General features: G+C 45.6%; 1 protein-coding gene across 2 annotated transcripts in view; it reads right to left on the bottom strand.

Annotated features, from left to right (window-relative positions):
- The window catches only part of KYAT3 (kynurenine aminotransferase 3), a 425,395-nt gene extending 424,766 nt beyond the window's left edge, over positions 1-629 (bottom strand). Inside the window, exon 1 of one of the 2 annotated variants that reach the window (XM_086953965.1) lies at positions 493-629. The gene's annotated coding sequence lies outside the window, so the exon portion shown is untranslated. The remainder of the gene's footprint in view (positions 1-492) is intronic. The other variant, XM_086953966.1, reaches the window with a different exon arrangement.
- Positions 630-16,942: the final 16,313 nt, after the last annotated feature.

Genomic DNA, 16,942 nt, shown 5'->3' with positions numbered 1-16,942 from the left:
GAAGACTTCAGAAAGAAACTCAAGTCCTGACTCTTTGTCGGAAACAGCACCCAGATACCCTTAGAGGTGGCAGGGCTGCGCTCTGCAAATGCTGACTGATTGATTTGATAGATAAAGTTGAATACTAACTGTGCAAAGGCCGACCAAAACAGCTCATTCATTTCGGAATTGAGACGGGTTATATGCATGTAGATTTGACAAAACAGAAAGGTCATTCATTATTCATAGCAATTTATGTACCAAGCACCACATATGAATAATGACGAATGCTCACTACCTTAAAGGCAACTCTCATAGTAAATGATGGGCACCTAAGATTTCTGTTGAAATTCATATAAAAATAGAAATTAAAATCCAAATGGGTCGAAAGTTAACCTTTATTAGCCTGAAGACATAAACACCACAAAAAACGCAGTACTTCTACTAGCCCGGTTTAGCAGTTCCACCATGCCGACCTTCCACAATCAAGACATTTCCCAAAAAGTTACTTACCTCCTCTCAGTACTTCTCATGCATCCTGTCCCCTCTAATGCAATTCTGACTTTTAACTGATTGACAGGCTGAGGGGCGGTGCTACGAATGCTTCCAGTAGAGCCTCCAGACAAAACATTCTGACTGGCTAGAAAAGTGACCCGCCCCGAACATACGACACTCCCATCCCCAAAAGAACCACGCAGGTGCCAACCGGAAATCCAGCCCTCACTGTCCCGGAAGACTTCCTCCACGGGGTTACAGACTTGAGTACGCTCTTTTCACAGTGAGTGCCCTGGAGGCGTACAAACCGTGACATTGGGGGCCATTATTTCTGTTGTCTAATATCTCGCATCTCACCTAAAACGTATTTGTCCTGCCCTTCGGCTATTTTCGTAGCTCTGCCCTATTGGACGACTGCGCTCTAGCCACGCCCATTGTAGAAGATGCCCCTTTAGCAGACAGAAGCAGAAGCTCGCCGATCTGAGGTACGCTGTCCAAATTGGCCCTCTGGCTGCATCTCTGTAAGGCGCTGAACAGGCTCAGTTTTTTTTACCTTGCCTTCGGAGCTGATTTCTTGCAACGACAGTCTCGTTCAATGTCTAATAAATGCAAAAAATAAAATGCGAATTAAAGGAGGAAAATAAGAGGAGACCGTGACTACCGAAGGAAAATACGAGCGGAAAGAAATTGACACGAGGGGAAGATAATAGTAATTGGTGCAAACAAACGATTGGGGTGAGGGGGAAGGACAATAATGCAACGAGAAGAGAGAGAAACAAGGTAAAGGCGTGGGAATAAAAAAAGAATGGAAAATAATGTACATGAAGAAAACAAAAACGTTTTGGCTTTTCAGTAACAACTTTTTCGGAGCTGCTTTACGACATTGCACGGATACAACATGAACACAACCAAAACGCGCTGTATTTGCGGGGGTAGAGATGGCCCTTATTTTGTGTGACAAGTCTAATTTTTAACCTGCAATTTCATTTTTTTTTAACATAAATAAATGGTATTGTCATTTACAATGGCAACAGGTGAGCATTAGACAGTAGTAGAGAGTATTCCCGGACACAGAGCCACACACACACACACAGACAGAGCCACGCACACACACGGCTCTCTGTGTGTGTGCGTGGCTGTGTGTGTGTGTATGGCTCTGTGTCCGCGAATACGCACTACTACTCACTAATGCTCACCTATTGCCCTTGTAAATGACAATACCGTTTATGTTTTTTTTAAAAACTGTCATGAGCAATGCCAATAGCTCTACCTTTAATAATGCAGAGACCATTGCATTGTAAATGCTTGTTTAGGGTCTTGACCTGAGAAAATCTACTATGTGTGTGTGTGTATATATATATATATATATATATATATGTATATATATATATATATGTATATAGAGATAACTCACTAGTATATGCAGTAGACCTTTGTACTATCTACCATTCCTATTTGACTCTTAGAGTATATTCATTCTTATCTCTTCCTTGAGTGACTTTACTACTTGTACATTTGCAATTTTTCTTTCTGTTTGTATCTCTTCCTTGTGTGACTTTACATCTTGTAAATTTGCATTTGTTTCTGTTTGTATCTTTTATGTAACGCATGTAATCCTAAATCCTTATGTTTTGCAACTGGTTCTTATGGAAAGCGCTCTGACCCCTTCGGGTAAAGTTCGCGCTATATAAAATTGCATTAAATAAATAAAAAATAAAGAACAAAGGTTTCTAACATATCAATTCATTTTCCCAAGTGCTGCTAAAATATACATATTCTTTCAACGTTGAACAATGACAATGGCCACGAGCAACAAGCTTTGGCATCATTTGTTCCTGCACTTGTGTGAAAAACTATTGAATTTGTGCACATCCTGGATGATGCGCTATTAGAGCAACGTGCACAAATAAATATTCGTTGATGTGTGCAAATATGCAAGATAGATTAAGTAGCACGTCTCAAGAATTCTTCCTGTACAGTTATCATCTAGCCCACAGTGCGAAGTACATTTAAATTAGTATGTTTTTAAATGAAAAGTTGTCCAACGCCGGATTGAAACTCGGTTTCCGAAATGTATTTTAGGAAAACTGTTGAATGTGGATTGTTGATTTTAAAAAAAAAAACTTCCTGACTGACTTTAATCGGCCCTCCTTTGGGCGGAGCTCCGAGGGTCACAGAAAGTGGACAGGCATGAGGGTCACAGAAAGTGGGCAGGCATAGAGTCTGTGATGGAAAGACAAGTATGAGAAAGAGAACAAGGTATGGAGAGAACCAGGATCAATGGAAAGGCTTAGAGTCCATGATGGAAACAAGCATTGGCAAAGTCAACGGGGCTGAAATTAGCTGTCAGACTATTAGCTTTGTTGGTGCTTGTTTTGTTTGCTATTTTTTTTGCAAAACGTTTTTGTTGGGGCAAGATGCTGGACCTTGCCCATCTAAAACACATTGGCTAAAAACAAAATATGATTTGGTTCCAAAAAGCACACATTGCCACAAGAGACCCTGGCACTTAAGGGAACTAATTTATGTTTGGATCTGTTCCTCATGAAAGGGAAAATGCCGTCCCTCAGAGAAGTGAACCCTCTCTGAAGCGGGCTGACCCCCTGCTCAATGCTATAGTAGGCAGATTTAAAACGAGAATGCCCAACAACAACCCATCAATGGATGAAAAGGGCTGGATGAAAACCCCTTTGCGTATGTGCATTATATATGTATCATGTTAATAAAATGAACAGATGGCAAATTCTAGATCTTGAAAGTGTGAGTGGAGCGAGATGAAAGTAAACGCAGGAACCTGACAAGGACAGGTATTAACGCAGTGGAGTAACAAAAGCCCCCGCACCCCCTGCGGGGGGGGGGGGATAGAGCTTGGGAGGAGGGGTCCCTGATCTGAGAGCTCCGGACTGTCCACGGACCATGGAGGGGGCTCCCTGCTTGTACTTTGCAAGGGGGCCCCCACCACTGGCATACCGTTACTCTTTGATGGTAGTGATGGGTGTGGAGAGGAGCTTTATGAATTCTGTGGTTTGAAAATAAAACGCTGCCTGTGGTGAATGGACAAAGCAAACAGGAAAGATGAGACTGTGACAACAGGGTGACAGAGTGACAAGGAGGGACCAGACTGTAATGAGTGCACGTCTAGCTGTGGTGCGCCTGAGCTTGTGGTTGTGAAGGCTACTAATACAGCACTGCCCAGTTCCTAGCGCCTTGCAGTGGAGGCTGGGTTTACTATCGGAGCTGATCGCCTCAGATAACGCGTCTACTCACCGAGTGTAGTTTCCCAGGGCCGGCCTGTGCGGAAATGCTGCCCCTGTGGAGTACGGCGTTATGGAAACAGAGGTTCCTAGCTTATTTAGAATCGTCACAATACAGTATAGAACACAATAGGCTGCTATACACGAAAATCTCCTTGCCCAGCCGGACAGGGAATTTATTTATGAAACAGTGTCAATTATAGTTACAGTATGTTTTTCACAAGTAGTGTGGCACAAGCCTGTGCCATACTGAAGGAGAAAGAAAAATAGAACAGAGTGAAAGGGGTGTTTTTCAGGCAAGAAAAAGGAGCAAAACAGGGCACTGTAAGTAAATTAAAAGATAATGACAGTGTCGCCTGGAGTGGAACATACACAATCACCTTTACAATATACTGTATGTATGCCCACTCATGGGTGTCGACGTTTCGATCCCTATTGCTCAATTACATAACTGGGATCATCATCAGGACTTAAAATTAGATTTGCCTGAATGTAACAAAGCCTCTGATTGAGAGGTTATGAGTTGGGGAAAAGAACTGGTCTTAGATTGGAACATCCGGGTGGGAAGTTCTTTGGATATCCAAAAAATAGTGGATAAGGAACCGGCATCGAGACAGAGTATCCTGTTCCTACGCGAGCTCCAATCCGACTTGCGTCCCATTCCGACATTGATCGTGAAAAAAGTAGACGGCCATTGAGCCCTACTCGAACAACTCAATATCCTTATCCACTATTTTAAGCCCGCCAAACCAGGCGCAATTGAAAAGAACCAGGATACCTTCCCTCCAAATTCCCAATGGATTCTAATAGGAGTGTAAAACATAGCAACTAACGGTCCGGCTCAATGCCGCAACGGGATACATGAGAATATATCCAACGCTACCGGCGTGTATGCTTGGATATCCAAAGAACTTCCCACCCGGATGTTCCATTCTAAGACCAGTTCTTTTCCCCAACTCATAACCTCTCAATCAGAGGCTTTGTTACATTCAGGCAAATCTAATTTTAAGTCCTGATGATGATCCCAGTTATGTAATTGAGCAATAGGGATCGAAACGTCGACACCCATGAGTGGGCATACATACAGTATATTGTAAAGGTGATTGTGTATGTTCCACTCCAGGCGACACTGTCATTATCTTTTAATTTACTTACAGTGCCCTGTTTTGCTCCTTTTTCTTGCCTGAAAAACACCCCTTTCACTCTGTTCTATTTTTCTTTCTCCTTCAGTACGGCACAGGCTTGTGCCACACTACTTGTGAAAAACATACTGTAACTATAATTGACACTGTTTCATAAATAAATTCCCTGTCCGGCTGGGCAAGGAGATTTTCGCGTATAGCAGCCTATTGTGTTCTATACTGTATTGTGATGATTCTAAATAAGCTTGGAACCTCTGTTTCCATAACTTAGTTATACCCATGGTTCTTAGCTACCCTCTGGGTCCCCCTTGTTTCTTGAAAATACCTGTGGAGTACGGCGGCGCGATGCACACTGGTGTCCGGAGGTTGGGAGAGCTGTCCGATGCGGGAGCGCACAGACCCTGCTGGGGACACACGGATGTCTCTGGTGAGAGCACGCTTGTGTCTTCCGGGTGATGGGACGCGGAGGGAGCGAGCCACACTCTCCGCCCCTGCCCCTCTTGTTATAGACACCCTCTTTCACTCCTGCTGCGTTGTTCCGTTGACCAGAAAATACAGAGTGCAGTGAACGAGTGCCTGCGACTCGTCTCCCTCTCTGCACGACGTTGGCGCTTTAGCTGACTTTGGATGCCATTGGAGCGGACTTGCCTTCCACTCCCTCTCACGCCTCTCTCTCCCGCCCCTTACACAAACCTCACTCCTTCCCTACCCCTTCTCACCTTGTCAAGTTTCTCCTTTCATCGCCGGAGCTGTCACAACCCTCCCCAGCGGCCAGAACTTCCCCACGCTTCTTGTTCATGTTTTGAACTGCTGCGCCCTCACAAGCCTCGCCCCGCTCTAGAGCGTTTCCGGGATCATCAATGTTGGAAATGAAGTGTCTCAATCCCCTCTTTTGGACTTCATAACTAAAATGTTTTCTCGGCAGCAGTGACCTTGATTAACACAGGTACTGGCGTTGCCGATACACAGGATGCAGGGAGCTGTCGCAAGGAAAGGTAAACAGTAGTGAGAGCTGCTGTGTATCTGTGTATCTCCGCAGGGTGTGCCTGCCTTCATGTGGGTTTCGGTTTGTCCAGGGCTGCTCAGGTGCATGGCTCCCTAGCCCCGCCTGTGGGCGCCATTCACGTCAACAAACAGACGGGCCATTTATAAGAAAATTGTTCCCTGGACTAACACTCTGCTCATTGCTATCATGAGAAAACACATACCTTAAGAATACGAATGTGTGGTTTAACGTACATAATTAAGATTCTCCCTCCACGTCCACGGTGCAGCAAATCGTGACTGACGTTCCACAAGTCGTTTATCAGAAATGCTATAATACTGGCAGAGAACCGGTTTAAAAACAAATAGTATAATTAATAATAAGCGGATGGATGTAAGGGCCGGACGCGGTCGGGCAGAAATGGCTGCCGCAAAGCTCCGACATTTTCAGAATCGGGGGCGTGTTTTTTGTTGAGTGACGGATGATGTCACGGTGAGAAAGAACCCAAAAAACACGCCCCCTATTCTGAAAAAGACGGGGCTTAAGGAGAGTGACGCCCCTTTCCTCCAATGGCTGGCCAGCATTTACGAGGCCAGCGAATGGAGAAGAGGGACGGGTTCAAGCCCCCTAACCTAAAAACATTCAATCTCGGAGATCCGCATACACTGCTACGCAGTACGACGCAGTCCTCGACCTAAAAACAAGCATTAAAATGCAACAGGTCTCGCCTTTTATTAAGTTAATGCCATTTGTTTTGCTATACAATACCATTAGCAACGCAAATGGCATTAACTTAATCAAAGGCGAGACCTATTGCATTTTCAATGCTTGTTCTTGTTTTACTCCCACTTAGCCCCCCTTCTCTTCTCCCCTCCGCCCTGCCACCCCAGATCGGTGCTGGCCACTCCTGGTACAGTTGTGGTTAAGGGTTGGGAATTCCAACCGTAGCGGCTTGCTGTGTGCTCTGCAAAGACCTTGGGAACATCACCCTGGTTGAAGAAGGCCTGGGGCTTCTGTGTTCAGTGATAGGTGCACGTGGTCCGCGAAACACTGCATCTGAATCAGAGAGATTTGTTGTGTTCTCACGTATGTGGAGGCAGATGACGGTGTGTTCACTGCAGGAAACTTTTAGTGTTTGCATCCATTTTCAGTGGGCGTGGCCAGTTGTAACACACAGCTCAGTGCAGGGCATTTACTGTCACAACAGCACATTGATATCAGGTTATTTTCCTACCTCCCCTACAGCATGGGTACACCTTAGCACCTTAGACACGATCTCTGGCACAACACGGCAACACCAGACAGTTGGCTTTTAACCTCAAGAGCACATGATCTGAAGCGCGAAGATGAGACAAAACAATCGTGCCAGCCAGGAGGGGGCACTGCCATGCCAGCAGCAGGGTGACGCTGACGAGCGCATATACATCAAGAGCACATGATCTGAAGCGGGAGATGAGACGAGAGGATGATGCCAGCCAGGAGGGAGTGCTGTCATGCCAGCAGCAGGGTGACGCTGACGAGCGTGTGCAATTCTTCTGTCCGTCCGTACGCGTGCACATCTAGCTGCGGAATCGGTATCGATTCCAAAAGGCCTTCGCATAGTGAGCGCAACGCATGTGCTCTGCCAACACCAGGCGAGACCTAAAAACTCCTGGATCGTATACATTGGGGTCAAGTTGTGGCAGCAGAAAGGGGTGAAGTCACTAGGAGCAGAGAGAATCTGTGTGCAGGCTCATTACAGGTTTCCCTCATCATAAAATAGCATTGAGGGTTAAGTCAAGTCAAGTCAAGTCAATTAATTTATATAGCGCGCTACATACCCAGAGGGTCTCAAGGCGCTTGAAGAAGGGTGGGGAATTACTTTTCGAATATCCAGGTTTTAAGTTGCTTTCTGAATGCTAGGTGGTTCTGAGTGAGGCGAAGGTGAGTGGGAAGTGAGTTCCAGGTTTTAGCCGCCAGGTAGGAGAAGGATCTTCCTTCCATGGTGGTTTTGTTAATGCGAGGTACAGCGGCAAGGGCTTGGTTGGAAGAGCGTAGCTGGCGGGAGGGGGTGTAGAAGGAAAGTCTTGTGTTGAGGCATTCAGGTCCGAGTTCGTAAAGTGCTTTGTGTGCGTGGGTTAGGAGGCGGAATGTTATCCTCTTATTGACGGGGAGCCAGTGGAGGTTTTTCAGGTGACCAGAAATGTGGTCTTTACGCGGGATGTCTAGTATGAGTCTGGCAGATGCGTTCTGGATGCGTTGGAGTTTTTTCTGAAGTTTTGCGGTGGTACCGGCGTTTAAGGTGTTTCCGTAGTCCAGGCGGCTTGTAACCAATGCGCGGGTGACCGTTTTTCTAGTTTCGGTGGGGATCCAGCGAAATGTTTTTTTGAGCATGCGAAGAATGTTGAAACAAGATGATGAAACGGCGTTGACTTGTCTGGTCATCGAGAGTGAGGAGTCCAGGATGACGTCCAGGTTCCGTACGTGGTCCGTCGGGATGGGTGCTTTTCCAAGGGCCTCTGGCCACCAAGAGTCGTCCCAGGCAGAGGGGGAGGTGCCTAAGATAAGGACTTTTGTTTTGTCTGAGTTCAGTTTCAGATGGCTGTGTTTCATCCACTCGGCTACTTCTTTCATTCCTTCATGTAGGTTGGTTTTGGCGGTGTTAGGGTCTTTGGTGAGTGAAAGGATCAGTTGAGTGTCATCAGCGTAGGAGATGATGTTGAGGTTGTGTTGGCGTGCGATGGCCGTGAGGGGGCTCATGTATACGTTTAAGAGGGTAGGGCTGAGTGAAGATCCTTGTGGCACGCCGCAAATGACATCAGTGGCTTCTGACTTGAATGGTGGGAGGCGGACTCTCTGAGTTCTTCCGGCAAGGTGATCCATTCCAGTGCTTTTCCTTGGATTCCGATGTTTCTGAGGCGTTGTATAAGGGTGCTGTGGCAGACAGTGTCGAAGGCTGCGGAGAGGTCAAGGAGGATGAGGGGGATTGTGCCTCCGTTGTCCAGGAGTGTTCGAATGTCGTCTGTTGCTGCGATGAGTGCGGTCTCGGTGCTGTGTTTGGCTCGGAAGCCGGACTGTGAGGAGTCGAGGGATTTGTTCGTTTCGAGGAAGGCGGCGAGCTGGTTGTTGACAGCTTTCTCGATGACTTTGGCCGGGAATGGAAGGAGCGAGATGGGGCGGTAGTTTTTGAGTTTGGTGGGGTCAGCTGTGGGTTTTTTCAGAAGGGCGCTGAGTTCGGCGTGTTTCCAGCTTTCCGGGAAGGTGGCGGAATTGAGGGAGCAGTTGATGACGTCTCGGAGGTGCGGTGCTATGATGGAGTCTGCTTTGTTGAAGATGTGGTGAGGGCATGGGTCTGTGGGGGATCCTGAGTGGATGGAGTTCATCAGGCGGATGGTGTCCTCAGTGGAGATTGGGTTCCAGTCATTAAGGGTGTTCAAGGGGGGTGAAGGTATGGCAGAAGGTTGGGTGGGTTGGTCTCCGGGTTGGTTGTCGAAGCTGTTGTGGATGTCTGCGATTTTGTCGTGGAAGAACGAAGCTAGGGAGTCGCAAAGGGTTTGAGAGGGAGTGATGTCGTTGGAGTTGGCAGTGGGGTTGGTAAACTCTTTGACGATGTTGAATAATTCCTTGCTGTTGTGGGCGTTGTTGTCTAATCGGTCTTTGAATGCGGTTTTCTTGGCAGTCCGGATCAGTTGGTGGTGTATGCGGGTGGCGTTTTTGAAGGCGTCCCTGGTGCTGGTGTTTGGTTAATGTGTCTGCTGCAAAGAACAATGTCTGTATTGCTGTATCGCAGAGTTGCATTTAGCCAGTTTAGTGGATTATTGCTTTTATTGTAGAGATCACTGTGTGTCTTGCAGGTTACAAGGTACAATCCTTGTAACATAACGTAATGAATTATGAACCAGCATTTATGCATGCACATCGCAAGATATGAATTTAGAAAATTACACTTTTTATTCTCAATCTTTCATTATCTTATGGTTGCTAAACAGGTTTCCTTTGAGTCATAATACATATTAGTATGTGCTATATAATAACTCCTATAGACATATACAACTGACATTCTTACAGTGCATTTATATCCCTTTTATAAAAGACTTGGAAAACTTAAAATCTGCCCCCAATTAGCCTCTTAAGTGACAAGCTGAGTGCCTTTGTTTCCTCAGTGGCATTAGCATCAGTGTCTTAAGTTCCAGGTATCTCCCAGCCAGGAAAAGACATAAACAGGGCTGATTGTCGTTTAAGTGTGGCATTGTAATGGGGCCAACTAGAAATGTAAACAAGCATTGGTAAAGCCAATAGGTCTCGCCTTTGGGGAACTATTGGCTTTGCCAGTAGTTTTTAGCCAGATACAGAGCATCATGCCAACATAATGAAAAAAAAAGACTTTTGATGTGGGTGGCAGCGTTACTTGGTAGGAGCTTGACCCGTGCATGCAAACGCCTACAAAATTACACAGGTGCCTTTTTAAATCTTTTGTTACAGATGCAAATTGGATCTGTAACTAATAAAGAAAACAAGCATTTGCAATGCAATAGGTCTTGCATTTGGAAAGTTTGAGCTATTGGCATTGTAAATGACACATTTTTTATTTATGTGTTGGTTTTGAAAATAGATACATTAATAGCATTGTCATTTACAATGCCAATAGCTTAAACTTTTGCAAATGTGACACCTATTGCATTTGTAATGCAATGTGTGTTGAGAGTGAGTGAGTGTTTTTTGTGTTTTGATATGCTATGCTATGTTTTGTTGTGTTTTGCTATGCTATGCTATGTTTTGTTATGCTATGCTATATTTTGTTATGCTATGTTTTGTTATGCTATGCTATTTTTTGTTATGTTTTGTTGTGTTTTGGTATGTTATGCTATGTATTATGTTATGCTATGTTTTGTTATGCTGTACTTAGTTATGCTATGTTTTGTTTTGCTATGCTATGTTTTGTTTTGCTATGCTATGTTTTGTTATGCTATGTTTCGTTTTGTTATGCTATGCTATGTTTTGCTTTATTTTGTTATGCTATGCTATGTTTTGTTATGCTATGATATGCCATGCTATGCTTTGTTTTGTTATGCTAGGTTTTGTTTTGTTATGCTATGTTTTGTTATGCTATGCTTTGTTTTGCTATGCTATGTTATGCTATGCTATGTTTTGTTGTGCTATGTTTTGTTGAGCTATGCTACGCTGTATTTTAGTTGCGATATGCTATGCTTTGTTATGCTATGCTATGTTTTGTTAGGCTATGTTTTGTTGTGTTCTGTTAAGCTATGCTTTGTTATGCTAGGTTTTGCTTTGTTATGCTATGCTATGCTTTATGCTATGCTATGCTTTATGCTATGCTATGTTATGCTGTGCTATGTTTTGTTGTGTTTTGTTATGCCATGCTTTGTTTTGCTATGCTATGTTTTGTTGAGCTATGTTTGGTTGTGTTTTGTTATGCTATGCTCTGTTTTGTTGCGATATGCTATGCTATGCTTTGATATGCTATGGTATGTTTTGTTATACAATACAGAAGGGATGGCTGAGTGGGAAATTGCGTTGGGTTGTGACAAAATCTGTAGTCGCAATAAGGCAAGCTCCAAGGATAAGGCGATGCCCATCCACCATCAACCAAAGGTAAAGAAAAGTCAATACCCAATGTAATCAAAAAAGCAAAATAGATCCTGAGCTAGTAGCAATAGTCAAACAGGTCGTTGAATAAATCACAATCAAAATGGTCTTCGTCGCGTCATTTATTATGATGTCATTCTTCGTAGCAAAACTAGCCGCCAACACGTGTTTCGCTTAAGTCGTATAGACCACAGACTTCTTCAGGGCTATTGCTGTTCTAACAAGTTGTCGTTGAGAGGAGAAATCTTATCAACCTCTAAATAATGTATTGTCACAATTATAGGATCAGGTGACTCTTGAAAAGTAGATCACGAATCTGGTAAATCTTCACAGTCACAAAAGAGCCCCAAAACGACCTCGGACACGTTGTAGTCCGACGCATCTATCAGCAAACGGCGTTTTATGGTGTTTTGTTATGATATGCCATGCTGTGCTTTGTTTTGTTATGCTATGTTTTCTTTTGTTATGCTATGTTTTATTGTGTTTTGTTATGCTATACTATGTTTTGTTATGCTATGTTTTGTTTTGCTATGCTATGCTTTGTTTTGCTAAGCTATGTTATGCTATGCTATGTTTTGTTGTGCTATGTTTTGTTTTTATGCTATGTTCTGTTTTGTTGTGTTTTGCTATGTGTGGGGTTGTGGTTGTGTGTGGGAGGGTTGTGTGGTGTGTGGGGTTGTGTGTGTGGGGTTGTGTGTGGGGTTATGGGGTTGTGTGTGTGGGGGGGTTGTGTGTGTGTGTGCGGGGGGTGTTGTGTGTGTGGTTGTGTGTGTGATTGTGTTTGTGTGTGGTTGTGTGTGGGGGGCTCTTTGTGTGTGGTTTTCTTTGTGTGTTTGTGTGTGGGGGAATGTTTGGGGGTTGTGTGTGGGGGGGGGGTTGTGTATGTGGCGTTGTGGTTGTGTGTGGGGGGGTTTGTGTGTGTGGGGGGTTGTGGTTGTGTGGGGGGTTGTGTGGGGGTTGTGGTTGTGCGTGTGGGGATGTGTGTAAGGTTGTGGGGTTGTGTGTGTGGGGCGCTGTGGGGTTGTGTGTGTGGTTGTGGGTTTGTGTGTGTGTGGGGGTTGTTTGTGTGTATGTGTGGTTGTGTGTGTGGGGGGTTGTAGAAGTGCTCACCGTTTTAAATTGATTTATTAATAAATGCAGAGTACTATATATACATATTTCTAGGTGGATGGGAAATTAGGTCTGTTGTGACATAATTTTTCTAAATTACGCTCAAGCCGAACACTTAAAAAGCAATATTTGTGCTGTTGTATGCAGTACTGTTATTATGTCCCTTTGTTGAATGTTGATCTTGTGATGTACTTTTTAATACAATAAACAATGGATGCCGTGGTAGGAACAGCACTTCAACCACATGATCCGAATGTAAGACAATATTGGCCATGTTCGAGCCAGTCAGATGTTCCCCAGTATACCTTTTGAAGCACGTCTTGAGAATACTTTTGTGCTTTAAATAAAACAGTATTTGTTATTTACAACAGTGCAGTGCTGCCTGAGTTAGGCTTAATGTGCACCATTATGTGTAAAGTGGCAAGGGGCAAGACTGATATAAGGCAAGGTGAAGTGAAGGACATAGGGAACAAGCCCAAAGATGTACAGCATTGACAAAAGTAATTCACAAAGCCAACAGGTTTCAAAAGCGCAAGACCTATTGGCTTTGCCAATGTTTTTTTTTAATGTAAACACACATACAATGCCATTGCCATAGTGACCAGGATCCCCCTCCAGATCTCCAGAAACTCTCAGGTGGTGTGGAGTATTGTTACTACTCCGGCACTTTAAGACTTACCAGGTAAGGAGTTTCAACGCTTATTTACACTGAACCTCCCATCATAGTTTCCGCTAGAGTGCATGTTAGAAATCAAGAACTTCTCCTCAACCAACTCGTGGTTTAAATTGGGCATGATTGAGAGTCAGCCTATGATCGGTCCACAAGTCCAGTTGAACCATTTTGGAGATACATCCTTCGGGATGCAATAGTGGTCTTGTGGAGGTACAGTTCTACCTTAGGAACCAAGTTTCTCCCATAGGTGGGGAAAGATCTTTATTGCTTTCTTGAATTCTAGTTGACTTCTGATGATCCATATTCTCTTTATGGTTTTTTCCAGTCTATGCATGTTTGCTCAGAAAAAGCTCTAAGGAATGCAGGTTTTCTGATGAAAAAGAGGAATTTTCTGGAGTAGAGCTATTCCCAATGTTAGTTGTAGAATCTAAGTTTAGATTTCAGGAAAGTTGGACCTGTGCCACAGATCATGCAAAGATCTGAAGGCTTTGAAGGAGGCTCCTCTTCTGATTGGACGCCATTGTAGGACCTCCGGCACTGGGGTAATGTAGTCATTACTAATCAGGTTTAGGACTTTTCTGGCAGCAGAAATTTAGATCTGCTATAACCTGCTGATTAGTTGTCAAGAGAACCCAAAGTTAAGGCCATCAGAACAGTCATTATATGAAACTACTGAAGGCTGCATCTTCCAAGTAAAGGAAGATACACTATAAATGGTTCATTGTGTAGAAAGTGCATCAGATCACCCTAGTCACCAGCACTTTTCTACTTTGAATGGGGAGATTAGAAATGAGGCTATTGAAGGAAAACGTGTAAAATGAAATGAGTTTGGCACCTGGAAAGTATTATACAAATGATAACAAAATGGCGAAGTAAGAGGTTTATTTTCAAACCTTTGCATAGGATTGTCAAATAGAGGTTACCATTGAAATAGGGATACTTGAGTGTAGAAGGCCTGAGAGTGACCTTTGGCTTTTAGTATGCACTCAACCTTCATGCAAGGTGTTGCAGTTTTGTAATGTCTATATATTATGCACGAAGGAGACCTTGGTAAGATGGGGCAAGTGGGTATGAAATTATGATGGGAGTTCTTCACCAAAAGAGAAAGCAACGCATATGTTAGTAGTAAAAGAAACTCCGACACATTCTCAACAAGAGGGACATGGCCTGGAGAGGTACCACGTAGTGAGTTTGTGCACACAAAAGGTCAAAGGGAGGAGAATCGAAGTGCCAGTCTCTGTATGGGCGAAGAGGGACACGGGAGAATTAGATAATATGGGTGGCAGGCAGTGTGTGCATAGCTGGAGACCGCCGTCCGAGAGAATGATGGGCAGTGAATGGTCACATGGAGGGACGGGGGTGCAGCCCATAAATGCTTCAATCTGCTTTTGGAGCGTTGTCAGGCACCGAGAGTGCGCCCACGGGAATGCGGGGTCTGCCTTGCCATGGGCATACGAATTGAGGGTATGTGGTACTTAAAGAGGTGCCGGAAACTGAGTAGTGGCGCGTAGGTGGACACATAGAGAGAGTGGTCCAGAGAAGAGGCAGACACTGAGTGAGGAATGCGTCTGTTATGTGTTCTTGGGCGCTCACTATGCACTGGTCTGGTGCAGTGGAACCAGGGGGGAGGGAGGGCTAGAGAGTTGCTAGGTCCTGAGCCTGGGCATCGGAGCAGGGGAAGGGGTCCATGAGAGGTGCAATGTGAGGCACTTTGTGTTCACATCGTCAACAGAAAGTTAGAGTAGAGTACATAGTGTGCACATGGTGCCAGACATGAGGTGCCAGGCTGATGTGTGGAGACCTGGGACGGGTTCAGTTCTAAGCACGATTCAAAGTTACTACACCCCACTCGTCCAGGCTGTTTGCATTCTTGTGAGAGCGCAGTGATTCGTGCCTGCCAGGACGCTCTCTGAGCAGCACAAATGCTTCCAGGGAGGAAGAGGGAGGAGGAGGGTGAGCCGGAGGAGGAATAGTGCGCGCCGGAGGAGGAATAGTGCGCACCGGAGGAATAGTGCAACCGGAGGAATAGTGAGCACCGGAGTAATAGTGCGCCGGAAGAGAGGGCGCCAGAGGAGGAGAACGAGCCGAAGGAGAAAAACGAGGAGGAGGAAAATGAGCAGAAGGAGGAGGGCGATCCGGAGAAGAGGGAGGGGAAGGAGGAGGGCTAGCCGGAGAAGGAGGAGAGCGAGCCGGAGAAGTAGGAGAGTGTGCCAGAGGTGGAGGAGGAGGTGGCCGGGCCAGAGGAGGAGAGCGAGTCGGCGATCTCTTGTGTTTCAGGTTGGTATCCCTTGGGAGCCGAGTGCAGTTTCAATTAAACACTGGTGGCTTCTGTGGGAGGCAGCAGGAAACCTGAATATGCTATTTAAAGGTTAGCCGCTGAACTGGTGGCTGTGCTGACATAACAATGGTTTGTGGTGCCTGGGAGGACATGAAAGTATGGTGGGAAAGAGGCCGGCGAGGGGGCGAAACAAGCAGATCAGGAGGTGCAGTAAGGTAGGGCGTGGCCTAGGAACACGAGCAGCGGGTGTAGGATGGACATTTTGAAAACAAAAAACGCAGGCACTGTTCTGAAAGCTTGAGCGTGGCGCCCAGGGGCTGGGACGGGGATAACTGGATGCGAGCCTCGTGCGCCATTGTTAAATGTGTGCGCTAGTGTTGTGAAAGTAAAAGGAGGTGCCGTGCTCAACCATTAAGTGCGGCGCTAGTAGGTGGGACCGGTATGACGGGTTGCGATGTGTGCGCCCGTGTTGTGAAAATAAATGCAGGCGCCTTGCTGAAACATTAAGCGCGGTGCCAGATGGCGGGACTGCGATGAGGGGCTGCGCTCCTTTAACAAAACAAGCGCAGCTGCGAAAGCGCCGTGGAGCAAAGCCAGAAACGGCGGGGGAGCGGATTTCTTTGATCTGAAAGTTCAAAGAAAAGCAGAGAGGCGGATTACGGCGTGCGCGCACGAAGTGGAAGTGTCTAGTGGCAAATGGGAGCTGTGCACAATGTGCGTGGTTGTGCTCACATGCACTGTACCTTATACACACTTTGGTTGCACTTAAGACCTAAAAAATATCAGGTAGCAAAGCAAAATGTGGGGTGCAAGCAGGGAAGCAAAACAGGATCACTGGCAGGGGTGAAGAAGCGTGGTTGATGGTAACTATATCGGAGGGGCAGAAAAGCAGACAACGAGACAAAGCAACATGGAGGAGCAGTGAAGCACAGTGCAAGATGGAGGAAAGCAACACAGGGAGAGAAACAACATGGGAGGAGCAGGGAAGCACACGGCGAGACAGAGCAACATGAAGACCTGGCGGGATGGGAAGGGGAGCACAAAAACATATGGCAAGACAGAGCAACGCAGAGATCAGGGAGGGGAACAGAGAATTACATCACAAGACATAGCAGAGATAGAAAGGGGGCAGAGGAGTACATGAGGAAGACCACAGGAAAACGTGCATTTCTGCCAGTGCGCAAGCACGTAATGTTTGAAACCCTGACGCTGGTCCACCGAGGCCTCCACAACAAGGGTCCCTCGTATTTTAATTAAGGGGTCAAGGAGTACAGTCCAGAAATGTCGCTGCGCTCTATTAACACTGGCTTGTTAACAGTCTTTTGTTTTAAAAATCAACAGAGAGGGGGGTGTTTCTCCACGTCAGGGCAGCATGCATGTGGAACCCGAGGCCTAGCCATCTGAGACCGATCACTGAAGAAACAGCCTTTAAAAAGGCAC

The sequence above is a fragment of the Lissotriton vulgaris genome, chromosome 1_1 (assembly GCF_964263255.1).
Source record: "Lissotriton vulgaris chromosome 1_1, aLisVul1.2, whole genome shotgun sequence".
NCBI classification, from domain to species: Eukaryota; Metazoa; Chordata; class Amphibia; order Caudata; family Salamandridae; genus Lissotriton; species Lissotriton vulgaris.
The sequence above is the reverse complement of the archived record's forward strand: the minus strand, read 5'-3'. Positions and strand labels throughout refer to the sequence as shown.